Source organism: Rattus norvegicus, chromosome 2 (genome assembly GCF_036323735.1).
Source record: "Rattus norvegicus strain BN/NHsdMcwi chromosome 2, GRCr8, whole genome shotgun sequence".
Taxonomy (NCBI): Eukaryota; Metazoa; Chordata; class Mammalia; order Rodentia; family Muridae; genus Rattus; species Rattus norvegicus.
In genome coordinates, this window is record NC_086020.1 from 59,428,282 (window position 1) to 59,444,962 (window position 16,681).

General features: G+C 46.0%; 3 long non-coding RNA genes across 3 annotated transcripts; 1 reads left to right on the top strand and 2 right to left on the bottom strand.

Moving 5' to 3' along the window:
- Window positions 1–701: 701 nt before the first annotated feature.
- LOC103691481 (uncharacterized) lies at window positions 702–3,609 on the bottom strand. Its single transcript, XR_590948.3, has 2 exons — window positions 3,242–3,609; window positions 702–1,107 (listed from the first exon to the last, which is right to left on the bottom strand). It is a non-coding gene; the product is annotated as an uncharacterized LOC103691481 (long non-coding RNA).
- A 2,074-nt stretch (window positions 3,610–5,683) lies between these two features.
- Window positions 5,684–10,191, bottom strand: LOC134485852 (uncharacterized). The gene is made up of 3 exons (XR_010064126.1): window positions 9,831–10,191; window positions 8,598–8,701; window positions 5,684–6,440 (listed from the first exon to the last, which is right to left on the bottom strand). It is a non-coding gene; the product is annotated as an uncharacterized LOC134485852 (long non-coding RNA).
- Window positions 10,192–10,255: 64 nt separating this feature from the next.
- Window positions 10,256–15,626, top strand: LOC134485853 (uncharacterized). The gene is made up of 2 exons (XR_010064127.1): window positions 10,256–10,360; window positions 14,746–15,626. It is a non-coding gene; the product is annotated as an uncharacterized LOC134485853 (long non-coding RNA).
- Window positions 15,627–16,681: the final 1,055 nt, after the last annotated feature.

The following is a 16,681-nucleotide window of genomic DNA, read 5'->3' on the forward strand; positions in this document are numbered from 1 at the left end:
TCACCAAAGGAAGTCAGGATTGAAACTCAAGCAGGTCAGGAATGAGGAGTTGATGCAGAGTCCATGGAGGGATATTACTTACTGGCTTGCTTCCCCTGGCTTGCTCAGCTTGCTTTCTTGTAGGACCCATGACTACCAGCCCAGGGATGGCACCACCCACTATGGGCTGGGCCCTCTCCGCTTGATCATTAATTGAGAAAATGCCTTATGGCTGGGTCTCAGGGAGGCATTTCCTCAAGGGAGGCTCCTTTCTCTGTGACAACTCCAGTCTGTGTCAAGTTGACACACAATCATCCAGTACAGTTATCATGGCTGGATGATGAAGCTTGAAAACCATTCACAGGGAGGTGGTGGCTATGATCCACCACCACTACCATTCCCAACCCTTTATCACCAAACCCTCTTTATTGCCCACACTGGTGGGTCCCTGATAGAATCCTTCGTCTCTTCATTCCACCGTTTCTCCCCATTCCTTGTTCTGAGCTGAACTTTGTCCTTCCCAAGTTCGAATGTCGAAATCTTATCCCCTACTGCCTTAGTATGCGGCTGTATTTAGAAGGAGGGTCTCTATCAAAGTAACTAAAGGTAAAATGAGGTGAGCACTAATCCCCTGACCTGTGTTCTTATCTGAAGGGTTTAGGACAAAGACACACACACCAAGTAACAACCATATGAAACCAAGAGTTCGGGACAGTGAGAAGTTGTTGAAGCCACTCAGTTTATGGTACTTTGTCTCAGTGGCCCTAGCAAAACAATAAGCTTCACGGGGGGCCATGGCCTTTTGGGATCCCACACACAGGAGCTGATACCACTCCAGAGTACTCAGTTGTTCCAAGGCTTACATTTCACCGGGCCTGTTGCCTTCCGTGTCTAGAATGTCCTGGGTTGCATTTGATGGTTTTGAGAAATATTGTTTTCAGTGAATGGAAGCAGTGATGTTCTTTATCTTGGGAGACTGTGGTGCTCAAAGCTGGGGATAGGGTGTGGGTCAAAGAAGCCTTTTGAGTGTGAGGCTTACAGCTGTTAGTTGACTGTCCCGCCACCTGTTCAGAAGGCTGGCTCTGCCAATGGATCGCTTCACGTGCTGGGCTTTCTTCTGAAGCCATGCTTGGGACAGAGAGGAAGGAGCTCATTCAGATTATAAAGTAACACTTTGTTGCACTTAATTAACTTGGGCTCTTAATAACCATTCTGAATCTTATTTGGGTCTTGTTTTTTTTAAGATACAAAACAAAGTATCATGAGAGGGGAAGGCTAGGTTTGCACTTAAAGTAGCCTGTGGAGAAAAACAAATCCAGCCACACATGCACACAACCACCCATACGGGTGGAAGAGAATGGCCAGTGCTTAGAAATCCTGAATCCTGTCAGTGCAGCTGGACGGGTTCCAAGCCCTGCCTTGTAGACTTGGGTGACAGTGAGATATTCAGATGAGGACCATGTCCTCAGTGACTTCTTTGTTCAATGGAGCTGGCCTTTATGATGTATTGAAGCAGTGTTTTGAGAAAGACGCTGATGAACTAGTTCCCATCTTCCCCTAGGACGGTGAATGAGAGCCCTGAGTCTTGGAAAGAGCACGCTAGCAAACGCCATTACTGACTAGGCTGTTCTCTAACTCCCTCTTCTGGGAGGCTGTGGTACTATGCCGAGTTGTTTTCAGTTCCACCAGTGGAATGACTGTTCTTGTGCCCAGTCCTATCAATAGATGGGGACTTCCCCAGGACACGTCTCATGTCTCATCTGTCTTTGTCTCTGATTCAACTTCTAGCTGGCATCAGGTATCCCTCAGTGACTGAATAAAGTAGCAGGCTAACCCTTTGTCCTTTAAAAATGTTCTGGTGTTTCCCAGAGACTGACTCTCTCTCTCTCTCTCTCTCTCTCTCTCTCTCTCTCTCTCTCTCTCTCCCTCTCCCCTTCTGTGTGTGTGTGTGTGTGTGTGTGTGTGTGTGTGAGGGGGGAGAGAACTATGCAGAACTACTATTGAAAATGACTATGGTGGTTGTATACAAGATTCTATCTATCTATCTATCTATCTATCTATCTATCTATCTATCTATCTATCTATTTTTCAAAACAGGTGAAGCCCTGACTGGCTCAGAACTTCGTACAAAGACCAGACTGGCCTGATACTTAGAATGACTTTCCTACCTCTGCCTCCAAAATGCAGGTGTTACACTCACGTATATTTCATTATTTGGGATAGTAAGAGGCATGTGAATAGTGTATTTGAGTATCCAGCCTATAGTTAACAATTAAGACACACTGACATACAGACAACCTAGGGAATACAAGTCTTCCATAGAATTTACAGGCTGGTCAGAAGCACAGGTTGAACTCACACTTTTCTTCATTGATTTCTATCTCATGTCAGGAGCTCTGTAATGCTGTCATTATATATATATATAACTAATAGGAATCTTGTTTCCTGAGTTTTGCACAAGGGGGACCTTGGATGCATAGACACTTCTGCATTTAGTCAACCGCATTGGTAAAGTTCATTGTATGTCCTTGACACTAGCTGAGGTACAACAGTGACAAGGCACAGAGAAGCCTTACGCTCATGGGGTTTGCCTGCTAACCAGAAAGTGAAATCCAGGAGGTAGAAGGATGGAGCATGGTGCTGTCAATGTGGAGAGTAGGTCTGTGCCCAGGACAGGTCTCCAGCACACCCGTGGTGGGTGCACTGAGAAATAAACACCCTGTGCAGAGTGTTGGTTCTCAGTGCTATGTCACAGCAGCCGGAAGGGTGAGGTTATACTTGTTCCCCGACAGTAAGCACACGGTTCCTGGGAGCACGTTGGAAATAACCAGGGAGGCTCCTCGGAGCAAGTGTGATTACCCGAAACACAAGGCTTGATTAGGTGTGCAGTAGGTTCAATCAAAAGGGAGGAGGAAGGAAAGGCAGAAGGAACAAAAAGCACAAAGGTACAGAGGTGAGAACTAATGTGTCCCTTAAGAATGAATTCTGTCTGGGCTTTTGAGGGAGACATGAGAACGGGAGGGCAACCTGGGGTAGCTCCTGTGGGTTGTCAGTATGACTCAGTGTTGAGGCAACCAGAAGAGGACTAAGGAAAACCTGGTGTGAACAAAGTATAGGCAGGTGTGGGGTCTAATTCACCATCTCACAACCAGAAAGAGGAGACGTGGAATTTACAGCCATGTCCAATCCGACTCTGGAGCTCACCTGCGACCCCCGCCCACCACACCTGGAAACGCCCGGAGAGGTGATTTCTCTCCCTTACCTCACTGGAACTTTTTCTTTCAGGATCTCCCCGGGGCTGCAGCAGGCCCGGAGGAAGAAGACACATTCTTTCCTGTTCCTCCTCTTCCCCTTGCCTGGGTGGTGTGGCACTTCTCCAGAGCTGTTTTGCAGTAGCCCTCAAGTTCCTGGGTCACTGCTCCTGTCTTCCCTCTTGTTCCTGGGGTTAACATTGTTTCCTGTAAGTCTGTGCCAGGCCTGCTGGTGTGTAGACGCTGCCTGTTCCACTACAACTGGGGGCTTTCTATTGTCCTCCAGAGAGCAGGCAGGCAAAAGCACCAGCTTCCTGCGTGGGAAAGGAGCAGGTGCTGGGTGGCAAAGAGAAGCAGCTCTGCGTCTTCCCTGTGTGTTCTTGCTGGATGGGTGTGAGCGCATATGCGTGGACTTGTTTCACATAGTTTCCCTGTGTACCACCTTGCTGAATGGTTGCCGATGCTTAACTAAATATATGCACGATTTCATATTTTGGGACCTTAAAATGTTAAAAATGCCTCTGCATTAAATGTCTACTCTTTTTTTTTATACTTTCAGTGGAATGGCTGGATTTATCATTTTCTTTGCATACTGTATAGCAGCTAAGGGAATGGTCTCTCTCCCAGACTTCTTCAGTTCAAATGACAATTCTAACAGCGTTCACCTGGGTGACATTGGGCAGTGTGCTTGACATGTCTGTGCCTCCATTTTTTTCCTTATCTGAAAGAAAGAAATACCAGTAATAGTACTGGCCTTGCAGCGAAGGGATTAAGCGAGTTCATTTGGCGACGTGCTTAGAATGATAGCTGGCACACAGTAGGTGCTTTATAAGTGTCCAGCTACTGTCATTTTTTCATTTAGCGTAAGAAGTCTGCCTGCTTGCCTACCTGCCTGCCTGCTTCCTAGCTTTCTGTCTGTGGGTCTGTATAGCTGTGCACCATGTGTGCAGGTACATGGAGGTCAGAGGTCAAAATCAGCTGCTCTTCGCCTTAGTGTTTGAGACACGGTCTCTCATTGATAGCGGAGCTCATTGATTTGCCTAGGTCGGTTGGCCAATGAGCTTTGGGGTCCTGCCTGTCTCCCTGTCCTAGCGCTAGGGTTACAGAGTTATGACTTTCATATGAGTGCAGGAGAGCCAGACTCAGGAGTCAGTCACCCACGGAACCATGTCCCCAGCCACCATCCCCCTTCTTTTTCTTTTTGAGAGTCTAGTTGTCAGTTCCAGATAGATCCCTAGGAAAGCCTCAGGAGGGATAAATCATGCTGCCCTTTATCCGGAGCATTGTTAAAGCTGCCACCACAAAACAGATGACGATGACACAAGACCTTCCTCGGGATCAAAGCGGGAAGGCACAGCTCTGCTGGGCTAAGTTTAGGGGTTGCCCGGAGCGTTTGCAAAGGACAGAATAATATCCCGCGTGTTAGCACATGCCACATCCGTCATCCCCAACACCCTTCAGGGCAGCGCAGTAGCACGCAGCCCAGTGCAAAATGCAGAAGTGCGAACAAGTTCTTAAATGTAGGCAGTGCGCCCTGAACAGCAACGCTACAGTTCTCCCCAAGTCACAGAGAAGGAGACTGGCGGGACACTGGTGAGTATCGCTGTGCCCATTTTTTTTTAAACGCAGTCAGACTGTTACAATTTTGAAGTGGTCCTTTCATGGTCAGTTCATCAAACCAAAGACCCCAGCCCCTCAGCCTAAGAGCCTCTAACACAGAGGTGAGTCTTCTTGGCTTCAGGAACAGCTCCCACCACAGGGCTGCTGCACAGGTGAAGGAGAAGCCCGCTTCCTTCTTTCTCTAGCAGAGGCTACTGTAAGCAAGGTCTCTGTCGCCTGCACAGCCTGGGAATGTGCAGGTGACTGTGAAGACAGCACTGGAGGGACAAGAATGGGCATATGGTCCTCATTGGCACAGCATAACAACGTAATTAAAAGTGTCTTAAAATGCAGAAAGCCCCCAAACTGTAAAGTATATCATAGTAGATGTCAAATTAGCATTTTTCTGCTTCTTTTTAACAATGCCATAATCTCATTAATCCACAGACGGAATGAAATGCACCGACTCCAGCCAGTTGGCCGGACATATGTTGCACATTGGACTGGCCATTTGGCTGGATCCGATTAAAGTGGAGAAATTACATTTTTTGGGGGGGGCGCTAAACACAAATCTGGACCTGCTTATTACTTTTGTCCTCCCTTTTTAAAGTGATGGGTTTGTAAGTGCCAAAAATTCAGTACCAACTTGAGTTTGAAAGAAAAAAAAGAAAGAAAGAAAGAAAGCCTATAAAGAAAGCCACCGAGAAAAGGGACAAAGGATTGAGGATGGGCATCCAAAGCCGGTTTTGAAGGGGTGGGCTACGTTAGAAGGCCACACGCACGCGCCGACAGTGTTATACACTAGAAACACCAGAATCTGCTGGCGGTAGCTCAGCTGTGGGCAAGGGCGCTCAGTTGATTAACATTTTATTTGGAATGTTATATATTATCAAACCATTTAGCATACCGCTTTGTCCTAATCTTTTCTTAACAAAAATGATGATTAAAAATCTTCCCAATTTTCTCAAAAGCAGAACACATGTATTTGGTCTACCCCTCATGGCTATAGTCACTAATATGTGCCGAGTATTGACACATGATCAGGACATTGTCCTAAACATTACAAGAATACACATTTGAATGTGATCCAATGAAGTGCTCGGGCAAATTCATAGCTAGTTCATGGCCGGGCCAGGAGTGGCATCTTGTGGAAGGTGTCAAGCACAGTGTGGATGTACAAGGAAACAGCTCCTACATCCAGGGTATGCTTGCTGGAAGGGATAAGTTAGGTTGGGGTTAGAATCGCCTGCAGGAAAAAGGCAGCATTTGAAAAGATAGAGGTAGGATTCTCACAGGCAGAGTCGAGAGGGAGATTTGGCACCTCCGGCCTCAGGCTTGGGATGTTGGCAGGTTCAGGGAGGGAGATGGGTGCGTTGGAGGATGAGTTTGAAGAAGCAGATGGCAGTCACCATTTGGTGCTTGGGATTCAAGCAGATCAAGGGGCATTCGGGGCAGTCACCAGCTTCTGCAGTCTTCTGCATGGAAGAACGGCAGAACCTGAAACCGTCTTTTAGGGGGAGCCTCTTGGCAGCGCGCAAACCTCAGTGTGTTGGGGAGAACGTCCTTCTGGAGAGATGCTGGCAGATCAGGCAAGATGTGGTGCAGCCTTCACTGAGGAAACAAAGGTGGGGTACAGGTAGGGTGACAGCAAAAGCAGAGACCACTTGGTGAGGTAACAGGATCAGAAGGCCTCAAAGGGGATCATTTGACAGCAATAACTGCGGGTAGGAGGCTGCTGGTGACACAGAGCCCTTTGGTGGGTTGAACAATTGACGAAGACGTGTGTTCAAAAACCAAGCCTTTCAAAAGAGCATGCTGGCACCCAGAAGGCAGAAACAGAGAATCTCTATTAGTTTGAGACCAGTCTGGTCCACTTAGGCAGTTATAAGCCAGCCAGAGTTACACAGTGAGTCCCTGTCTTAAAAGTAAACAAAAACTCTAAAAACAAAAAAACAACAAAAACAAATAAAAACAAACAAAAACAACACCTCCCCCCCAAACAAGACCCTCAGACTAAAAGAATGAGACTGTGTTGGGACCAGGATGGGTGTGGCAAGATGGAGGCCTGGCCTCATGTTTTAAGTTGTTCAACAGCGTTTCTCTGAAGCTAGACATTCCTTTGACCTTTTCATAGAAAGACAAGAAAGCTCACAGGAGGACCAGAAGTCAAAACTGCCCCCTGGAGCTGACAATGCTATCGTATCCCCCCATGATGGGCAGGATGCTTTTTCCAGATCTGAACGTGGACCTCTTCTATCAGCAGTCTCTCCTCAGAGGGGCTGGAGAGACTTGGTCATAAGAGGCATGAGCCCTGAGAGAGCTCTGTATGGAATTTGAAAATTAAAGAATGTGGTTGGTGTGTGTGTGTGTGTGTGTGTGTGTGTGTGTGTGTGTGTGTTCAGGGCCATGAAGGTAGAGGGTTTCCCTGTAGAGAGGGTGCACTTTTGACCTATGCTCCAAACCCAGAGTTCACGGAGGAACACGTTTCAGTTTTAGGAAAGATGGAAGCCGGTTAATTTCATTAATCCCTCTTTTTGCAGCAGTAGAATTTTCTAAACGGAAATGAGACCTCTGAGACTCTTGGCATAGAAACGGTAAATTAGAAATCTCTCCATGAATACTTCTCTGCGTTTAATTAAATGGCAGTCTCTGGGGCTTAGCAGCGTATGGAGTAATAAACCCATCACACAGAACGGCTAAATATGTGGACTTTGGTCCACATTCATTTCATTCATAACAAGATGCTAGGTGCGTGGGGACACTCAGAATTGACTGTTGATGAAGAAATATTTCTAGCAATTTTTCTCTCTTAGAATTGTGACTCCAATCTAAACAAATGTGGGGTAAACCTGTTTACCTGAGTTTTGCTCAAAGCTGTTGGATTCACGTGAACTCTTTTTTCTCCCATTGGGGATGAGGGTGCTGACGGGAAGAGCCCCTCTCTCTGCTGATGAAGACCCCCGGTGCTGCTTCTAAATTGCCCTGTAACTCATGACTAATGACTGAGGAAGAATCTGACAAATCAGTAAGGTCCGTTTCTAGTCCTGTGAGCTTTCGTGGGGATTTCTATAAGAGCAGGGGGGTCAGAGCTCATGACTGGGGCCCTGGAATTTCATTCATTTAGGAAACACCTGTGCACTTCTTCACAGAGAAGAATCTTCTCTCAATGATAGGCTAGTGAAGGTGTACATGCGTGCTCGTGTGTGTAAATCGCATTTCCATCTTACATTTTTTGGGTTAAACTGACTATAATAAACAACAAAAATTCATCCTTTTAGAAAGTTTTGCCTATTTAGTAACAGCTTTTAAAACTTCATATACTTAATTTTTTTTTAAAAGACAGGTCTTTCTGTGGACCCAACTGGTCTCAAACTCACAGAGATCCTCCTGCCTCTGTCTCCTGAGTGCTGAGATCACACCCACGAGTTACCACCATCTGTCTCTCACATTTTTTAAAAAGACCTCTCTTTCCACACTTCCTACCTATTATAAAGGAAAGGAATGAATAGACTTCGTTCTGTAGGTGACTAAGTTTAACACACCCGACATTAAGTGAGTTCCTATCACCCTGTGACTTCAGTGGCAGAAAGTATCTGGCTTGGGAGTGTCTAGTCTTGAGATCTACTCCAGTCTGATATTGCTCCTTCTCTGATCACCTTTGTCAGGGCTTCTAGCCCTTCTTTGAGCCTCAGTTGTCTTGTATATAAAATGGGAACGTTAACAGATCAAAAAGGCACGGTGGGGCTCTGAACAATGTCATGTACTTACCTGATGCCCAGTAATCGTTAGTAGTCATTACCACCATTCTCAGCAACTGAAGGCCTCTCCAGGCCCGTGTGCTTCGATGGGCTCTCACCAGGCCACCGGGGTACCTAGGTGATGTCAGAGATGTGTTTCAGGGGGTAGTCTTAGCAATGACTTTCTCATTTCCATTCCCTTCTAACTCTGTTCAAGGTTTGCTTGGATCACACTTGGGTTAGAGAGGCCTCCTCAATGTGCTGTGGGCACAGCTCTTGCTGCCTCTCAGACAACAGTAGCATCAACAGTAACGTTGAGCCTGGGAAAAGTGCAGGCTCTGAAGCCAGACAGGGTAGTTTGGAATCACAGCTCCACACTGTAGGATTTTATAAAATCCCCTTCACGGGACTAGCTCTGCACAGTGATTCCAGGCCTGGCTGCAGGAGGAGGGCTGAGAATGTCAAATCTCTTATTCTTAGACAACTGTCCTCAGTCTCCTCATCCAGAAAGAGGGTTAATGATAATCTTCACTTCACAGAGCTAGTGTGAGGACTAACATAATACCAAGTGATTCTGTATTAAGCGCTCAGTTAAAAAATGTTATGGGGTGTGCCTAAAGAATTTCCACAAACCCAGATCAAGTGTCCTTCGGTCAAAATTCTTAGGGCTAAAATTCTTTCATATTAAAATGGCGGCTGGGGGTATTTTCTCATGGATAATGAAATACCTTGGGGATGAAATTGAAGTCTAAGTATGAAATCCTGTTGTTTTCCATACACCTCCTCTGCATAGCCTGAAGATCATTTTACAGAACACTTTCACTGTGCCTGCATTGTTACAGCGACCACATGAAATCAGGTGTGAAATTTTCCAGTCACGGTATCATTGTCAGGACTCAAAAAAAATCAATTTGGGGTGCTTTTGAGATTTTGAGTTAGAAGTCCTGAACCTGTGTTACTCTTACCACATGACCGCAGGCCAGTTACTTAAATGTCTAGAGGCTCAGTGTTTTGCTTTTTAACCTGGAATTGGAAAAACAAAACAAAACAAAACAAAAAGCCCAACTTGTCTCACCAAGCCAGATGGGATAGACGTGTACGTGTGTAGAGGACATGAGACAGAGTGGGGTCTCAGTGAAGGAAAGATCATCGTTATCAGAAACTAAACATGCTGGAGAGACTTCACTGGCCCCAGCCTCCCGGCCGCCTGCTTCCTGCCTTTCATGTCATGCCCAAGTTGAACCACACTCCCCACAGAATTGACCTGTTTCCAAGTGGATTCCGTTCCAGGTATTGCCGCGCAACCAAACCCCTGCCTAGACTCAGGCCTGCGTAATTGCTCCGCACACAGACATTACTCCCAGGGCCCCAGAAGAGGCCTGGCCCAGGAGGCCGCTATATTTGATTTCTGTAGGTCAACAAACAAACATCTGAAATTAAATAAGCATGTTAGTCATGGCAGGTTCAGGTTGCTGTAATTAGCTTCTGTCTGGCCTGCTGGAGCGGCAGCCGGCCTCTTCTTCCCACTGCCTGTGCAACAAGAACACACCGGGCCCAGGGCTCTGGGGCTGCCGCTGTCCAAAGCTGTTGACACTGATGCTCCAGGACAGATGTTGGCAAGGCCTCTTCCTGTGGTGGAGGAGGCAGATGCCAGGCCTTTTCGATTTGAGCCTATGAAGAGTTTACTGAGCAGGCTCCTGGTACTGCAAGACAACCCCTGATTACAAGAAGCTGTGATGGGGGCCGGCTCAGAGACAAGCAGTAATCATCTCTCTCTTCGGCTACAAGACTAAGGTCACTTGGGGTTCAGGAGTGCTTTCTGGGCTAGGTGTTTCCCTTCTGAAACCTTACCTTGTTAGCAGTCAGGCTCCTGCAACCCTGTCACCCGCTGCAAGCCCTTCTTCACCCATGTGCAGCTGGCTACCTTCTGGGTCCTGGACTACCTGTGACTGTGTCTCAGAGCCCCCTTTTCAATCTTTGTCCCAGCTCAGAGACTCTTGGGTTGCCTGTTGCTTAGCATGATTACTTTTCTTTGAAGTTATCTTTTTTTAAAATTGGATTACGGTTCGTGTGTATCACCACCGTATGACCTGCCAGTCTTCTGATGAATCTGATCATCGTGGGGTTGATAGAAATAATGCAGATAAGAATTCTTTGTTTTGTAGAGTTCCTTTGATCTTTCAAAGCAAGTCTTATTTCACAACCCCAACAGCCCCTAGAACCTGCTTTGGACGCAGATTCATTGGCTTCACCATGCAACTCTTGAGAGCTTAATCAGTCAGGGTTCTCTGTAGGAATGGACCTTAAAAAAGGAAGCTCTATTAACAGGACCTTGATTGGATTGGCTTTCTCAATATGAGCAGGGTAGTCCAACATTGCCCATTGCCGTCTTCACGGTGGAGAAACCAGGACCCAGCAGGTGCTCAGTCCCAGAGAATGGGTGTCTACTCAGTCCTAATCTGGCTCCGAAGGGCTGGAGAATTCCTGGAGGGTCACTGGTCTTCAGTCCACGTTGGAGGTTTGAAGAAGCTCAGGGAAGGATGGCAACAGCAGTAGCAGCAGTAGAGTAGATGAACACCTGAACAAGACACAAAGGGAGCAGGCAAAAAACAGAACGGATTCTCCTCAGGGCTCTCTTATATGTCTCCTATGTAGGGTGGGTCTTCTCACTTCAGGTAATGTAAGCCAGAAAACCCTTTTTGGGTAACCCCACACAGTCTTATGGGTGATGTTTTAGAGACCGTCAAGGGGAAAAATCCATTTTAACCCTCACAGGCACCTACCACATTTGTCAACCTTAGATGTGCAAAGTTTAGCATAGTTTCTGTCTGCCCTCTAAAGGAAGGCGGTGTGGAGAGTAAAAATGACACGGGCGTTATATGCCTTCTTGCTGTTTGTTAGGTGTGTGAGACCTTTGACACACGTGACAGTTTCCATGTCTTTGCTGTAGGAATAGTGGCAGCCCTCGTTTTTAGCATCTTAGTGATCATGAACCTTCCATGTAATCCCCTGAAGTGCCAGCCTTGAAGTGGTCACCCAGAATGTGTTTGGGGACGACTTTATCAGAGCAGCCTTACACACCAGGAAAGGTTTTGCAAGCTTCAGTTCCACAGGCGTGGGAGCCGAGGCTCTCTGAAGATCATGAAATTATCACCTAGAAAAGCTGTGGTTGGAAGACAGCCCTTGTTCAGACACCCTGTTTGCAGTACAGCCTCACTGGGGTTTGCTAAGAGCCAAACCCGAAGGGGTGATAAAGAGTGGGAAGTAGAGAATCCAGAGACGCAAGCTCAAGACATAAAGGTGTGGTTATTCTGCACATGTTCTGGGCTCCTTTTTATTTTCAATTATATATTACATGTGTTATTATATATAATTATGTATATTTCACATACATACATACATACATACATACATACATACATACATACATACATACAAACACATGTATACTTGAGACGGGTTCTTAGCCCCGACTGTCCTGGAACTCTCCGTGTAGACCAGGCTGGCCTCACTCATAGAGATCCATCTGTCTCTGCCTCCCTAGTCCTGAGATTAAAGGTGCGTCCCACCACACCTAGCTATATAGTTATTATTCTTTTAAATATTTATTTTATTTATGAGTACACTGTAGCTGTCTCCAGACACACCAGAAGAGGGCATCAGATCCCATTACAGATGGTTGTGAGCCACCATGCGGTTGCTGGGACTTGAACTCAGGACCTCTGGAAGAGTAGTCGGTGCTCTTAACCGCTGAGCCATCTCTCCAGCCCTATATGGTTATTTTTAATAAGATATTTACATACACCAATCCCAAAACACACACCCATATCATGATTGCTTGCAGCATATTTTGTGCTTCCAGTCAATTCTAGTGTGACATAGTTGTATTCAAAGTTTTCCTCAAGTGAAGGGGTGAGGGCATTCTATTCAAGGAAGAGCATTTCAATAATTTTTTAAAAAGTCGATATGTTGTAAGACTGATTGGGTTTTGCATCAGTGCCCTCTGGTGGCCGATTGTGGAATGACCATTCCCATTCACTTCTTAAAACAACAACAACAACAACGACAACAACAACAACAACAACAACAACAACAACAACAACAAAAATGATGTGGAACTAATGAAAAAAAAAAGATCTGAATTTATCCAAGATCTGTCTTCCACTTTTTGTCTGTGTGCTTGCTACATTCCCTCACGTGACTGTAGCAATTAAGTTCGTGTTTGCCTAAACAGAGAGGTTCCAGGAGCATGGGGTTACGTCACCTCTACAGCTCACAGGAAGCAGGAAGCTCCTCTTTGCTTGCTTCAAAGAGTGAAGACGAATGACATTGGTATCGAGTGCTCTGGGCACTGAGACTTCACACAGCCATGCCCACGTAGTCTGACACAGCTCCTTTACACCAGAGTCTCCCAGTGTCCCTTCAGGAATTCTCCAGCCTTTTGGAGCCAGATTAGGACTGAGTAGACACACATTCTCTTGGAGACATGGGCGTTCCTGAAGAGGAGCAGTTGTATAGTCACCAGACTTAATCCCATCGTCTGGGATCACTCCTGGGCCTGATTTCACTATGAATTTGCTCATTGCCCAGTAACCTGTTCAGGACTTGATCTGCTTCAGCTCTGAATTGATTAATGTTGTTAACTCCTAGTGACAATTCCATCTCCTTCTCTTGGAATCCTCAATGTGTGAAAAGCTTCACAAAACTAACCTCTTCATTCATCAACAGACTTTTACTAGAAGGGTTGAGAGGGCAGTTTCCCCATGGCCGTCTGAAAGTTCACATCCTTATATACATATACATATACATATACATATATATATATATATACATATATATATTGAATGTGTATACATTTGTGCTTGGAGTAACACTTGGTAAAAGAACAGACCGTGAATTTGGAGGAGAGTGGGAAGGGGTGTGTGTGAGGGTTTGGCGAGGAAAGGGAATGGAGAAATATAATTGTTCTATAATCTCAAGAAGAAAAACTGTATATAGCAAGCTGTAAGAGTGGGTGACCTGCTGTATGGTGGGGTTGAGCAGGTCAGGAGACCAGGAAAGTGGAGGGAGCTTCTATCTTACAAGATTCAGAATTATCTGAATTTTAAAAATCATAAGTATGTATGAATGTTGGTTGGTATTAATAAAAGAAAAAATCTTTATATTAACTTTAGGAATTTTGAAGCATTAATCAGTCAGGAGTGTAGATGGTCTATCCCATGTCAGGCCTGTTTCTCAATCATCCCAGGACTCCCCAGTCCAGCCACATCTCTCAGATCCACCTTGGGTGACCGTAAGCAGCATCGGTGGGGACAAGCAGTCTGTCCCCCTGCTGCCCTCACATCTCTCCCCAAAACTTAGCTGTAAGCCTCCAGGGGTAACATCATGGATAGGAATTCACAGCAGCTAAGATGAGGCAGCCCAGTAAGCGAGGAGTAAGTTAAGCTACCCCACAGAAGAAAGTCCAGCCCAGCAAACCAGAAACGGTGTCTGGAAGTCTCTCCAGACCTCAAGAGAGATTCCGAGTCCCAGAGAAAGACCGACTCCCTTAGGTGGACGGGGCACTCTGACTCTTAAGAATTGTGGCAAGGGGTATCAGGGACACTGTCAGCCACATGCCAGGCTGAAGTTGACAATGCCAAGGAGTGGTCAGAGTCCTAAAGGGTCTCGGGTATCTATACAATAGCCAGAGTCCAGATGCAAGGAATAAAATTGCACAGACAGAGCCATGGGTCTCAGAAACCATGCAGGAGCCCTGAGGTCTTCCTGGAGGTCAGCATCAGAGACCCCTGAGACTGATGCTTCCTGGAACAGACAGGAGGTCACAAGAGACTTTGGTTTGCAGAGAAAGAAACTCACAGAGGCTACAGCTGCAGGGTATGACACATTGGGATTTTCGCTGGTTCTAAATTGTAATCACCATTTCCTTGGAAATCTGAGTTGAATGTGTGTTATTAGAGTGGGACATGGGGGTAGCTTGATAAGCTGTCAGGTTGGTTACATTACTATTTTTTGTTTGTTCCTTTGAAGCCCCCAAACCAACAGGATGAGAGATTTTGAGGTCCTAGCAGGTGTTGAGAAATCTACCACAGGACTGTATGACCCACAGCCCCTGACTGTGGCCTTCTGGTTATTGTAACTCTCCACTGATATTTTGTATCACTGTCCTTTCTGCTCAGACAGCTCAACACTATACCTTGGATGTGCCACAGAGACTTTGAGCCAGCTTCTCTCTCCACTTGGACCACTCTTCCTCAAGATGGCTACATATCCTGATGAATGAACAAACCTGCTCCTTCAAGTTGACTCAAAACACTCCTTTCCAGGGAGTCTTCTCCCTATGACAATTACATTATAATCTCCTTTGTTTTGCACACACACACTTGTAGTGGTCACTATTGTCTAATGTATTTTTAAAAAATGACATTCATTGCCTTCCTCCTAGTTCAGGTTCCTAACTGCTTCCTTTAATGTAGGAACTGAAGGCTGAGGGTCGTTGTTCTTGTCTGTTTTGTCCACTGATACACAGTGCTTAAAACTGGGCCTAACACAAGAGGTAGTCTGTGCTTATGAAACGAGAGACAGAATGACCGGTAGTAAGGACCTGCCATCCTACAAACACATAGACACTGCTGAGAAGTAGTTCAGAGAACTCTGTTTTCCCTCTGGCCACGCTCAAGTCCCCATGCCTTTAGGTTTTGGCCTTTAGTGCATGACCTATGGTGGCTGGCTAAAGTTGAGGGAAGCAGTTAGGAGCACGGGTTTGGAGGAAGAGTCGGATGCACATCTCTGCCCGTTTTCTTTCCTGGCTGTGTGGCTTGGTGGAAGTCATCTTCTCCATTGGGAGGCTGGAATACATGTGGATGTGCATAAAGTTCGGCCTGCAGGGCTAGCCCACATACCATCAGCTTGGAGGCAAGTGACCAAGGGCAGCAGTGACTCTGAGGAATGTAGTGTTTTCCCCTAATGGCTATTTGAACTATGATCAGTGAAAGAATTGAGGGAGGAAACCGTCCCCAGATTCTCTTGTTAATTAAAAAAAAAAAAAAAAAAAAAAAAACCAACAAACAAACAAAAACAAAAAGCAAAAAAAAAAAAAAAAAAAAAAAGAGAGAGAGATTTTGGCAAAGAGGTTCCCCCTCCCCCATTGAGAAGAGTTTTAATAAAGTCCAAATAATGGAGTTGGACAATGATTTTGCACCTTGACTCTTTCACCCAGAAGAGACCACGGAACCCTAGGAGGTACCCTGTGTCTGAGACAGAGCCCGTTGGAATTTTTGTGGTTTTATATGGGCAGATGTTTCTGCATTTGCAGCCTCAACATCTGGAGCCAGGTTCCAGTAATACCGATGGAAAAAAGTAGCAAAATGCAAATTCTATGCATTTAGCAGAGGGGAGCCAAAGGCAGGAAGTCTGAGAAGGCATACGGAAAGTGAGCCAGGACTAGAATTCAGGCGGGTGTCTGCAGCAGCTTTGTGACTAGATCCTGTGGCCATGAGGAAGAGGGAGGGGCTAGGAGGGAAACTCGCAAGCTCTCTGTTATTGCGCTAATCTTAACAGACCTGAAACAAATCTACCTCACAACTACTTTACTGCCCTAGGAAACTGCGGAGAGCTCTGTTGCTTAGTGGTTAGAGCACCCCTCTTGAGAAACCAGGATGGAGAATCTGTTTCAGCTTGACTGGATTCAGAATCACCTTTAATTGAGAAACTGTCAGGTTGGTTACATTACTATTTTTTGTTTGTTCGTTTGAAGTCCCCAAACCAACAGGATGAGAGATCTTGAAGTCCTAGCAGGGGTCAAGGTCCTAGTAGGTGTTGAGAAATCCGCTGTATGTCCCACAGCCCCTGACTGTGGCCTTCTGGTTACTGTAACTCTCCACTGACAATCACTGTCCTTTCTGCTCAGACAGCTCAACACTATACCTTGGAGGTATAGCCCCCACCTCTGGCCCCAAAGAGTGGATGGGGGTGGGGCTTCCAGAGTTGATAAACTGAGGAGAGAGCGGATCCACCTTGAATGTGAGCGGCACCATTCCATAGACTTGGGAGCTGAGGCTGAATAAAAGACGAAGAAATGAAAGGCATTCTCTCTCTGCTTCCTAATCTGCTTCC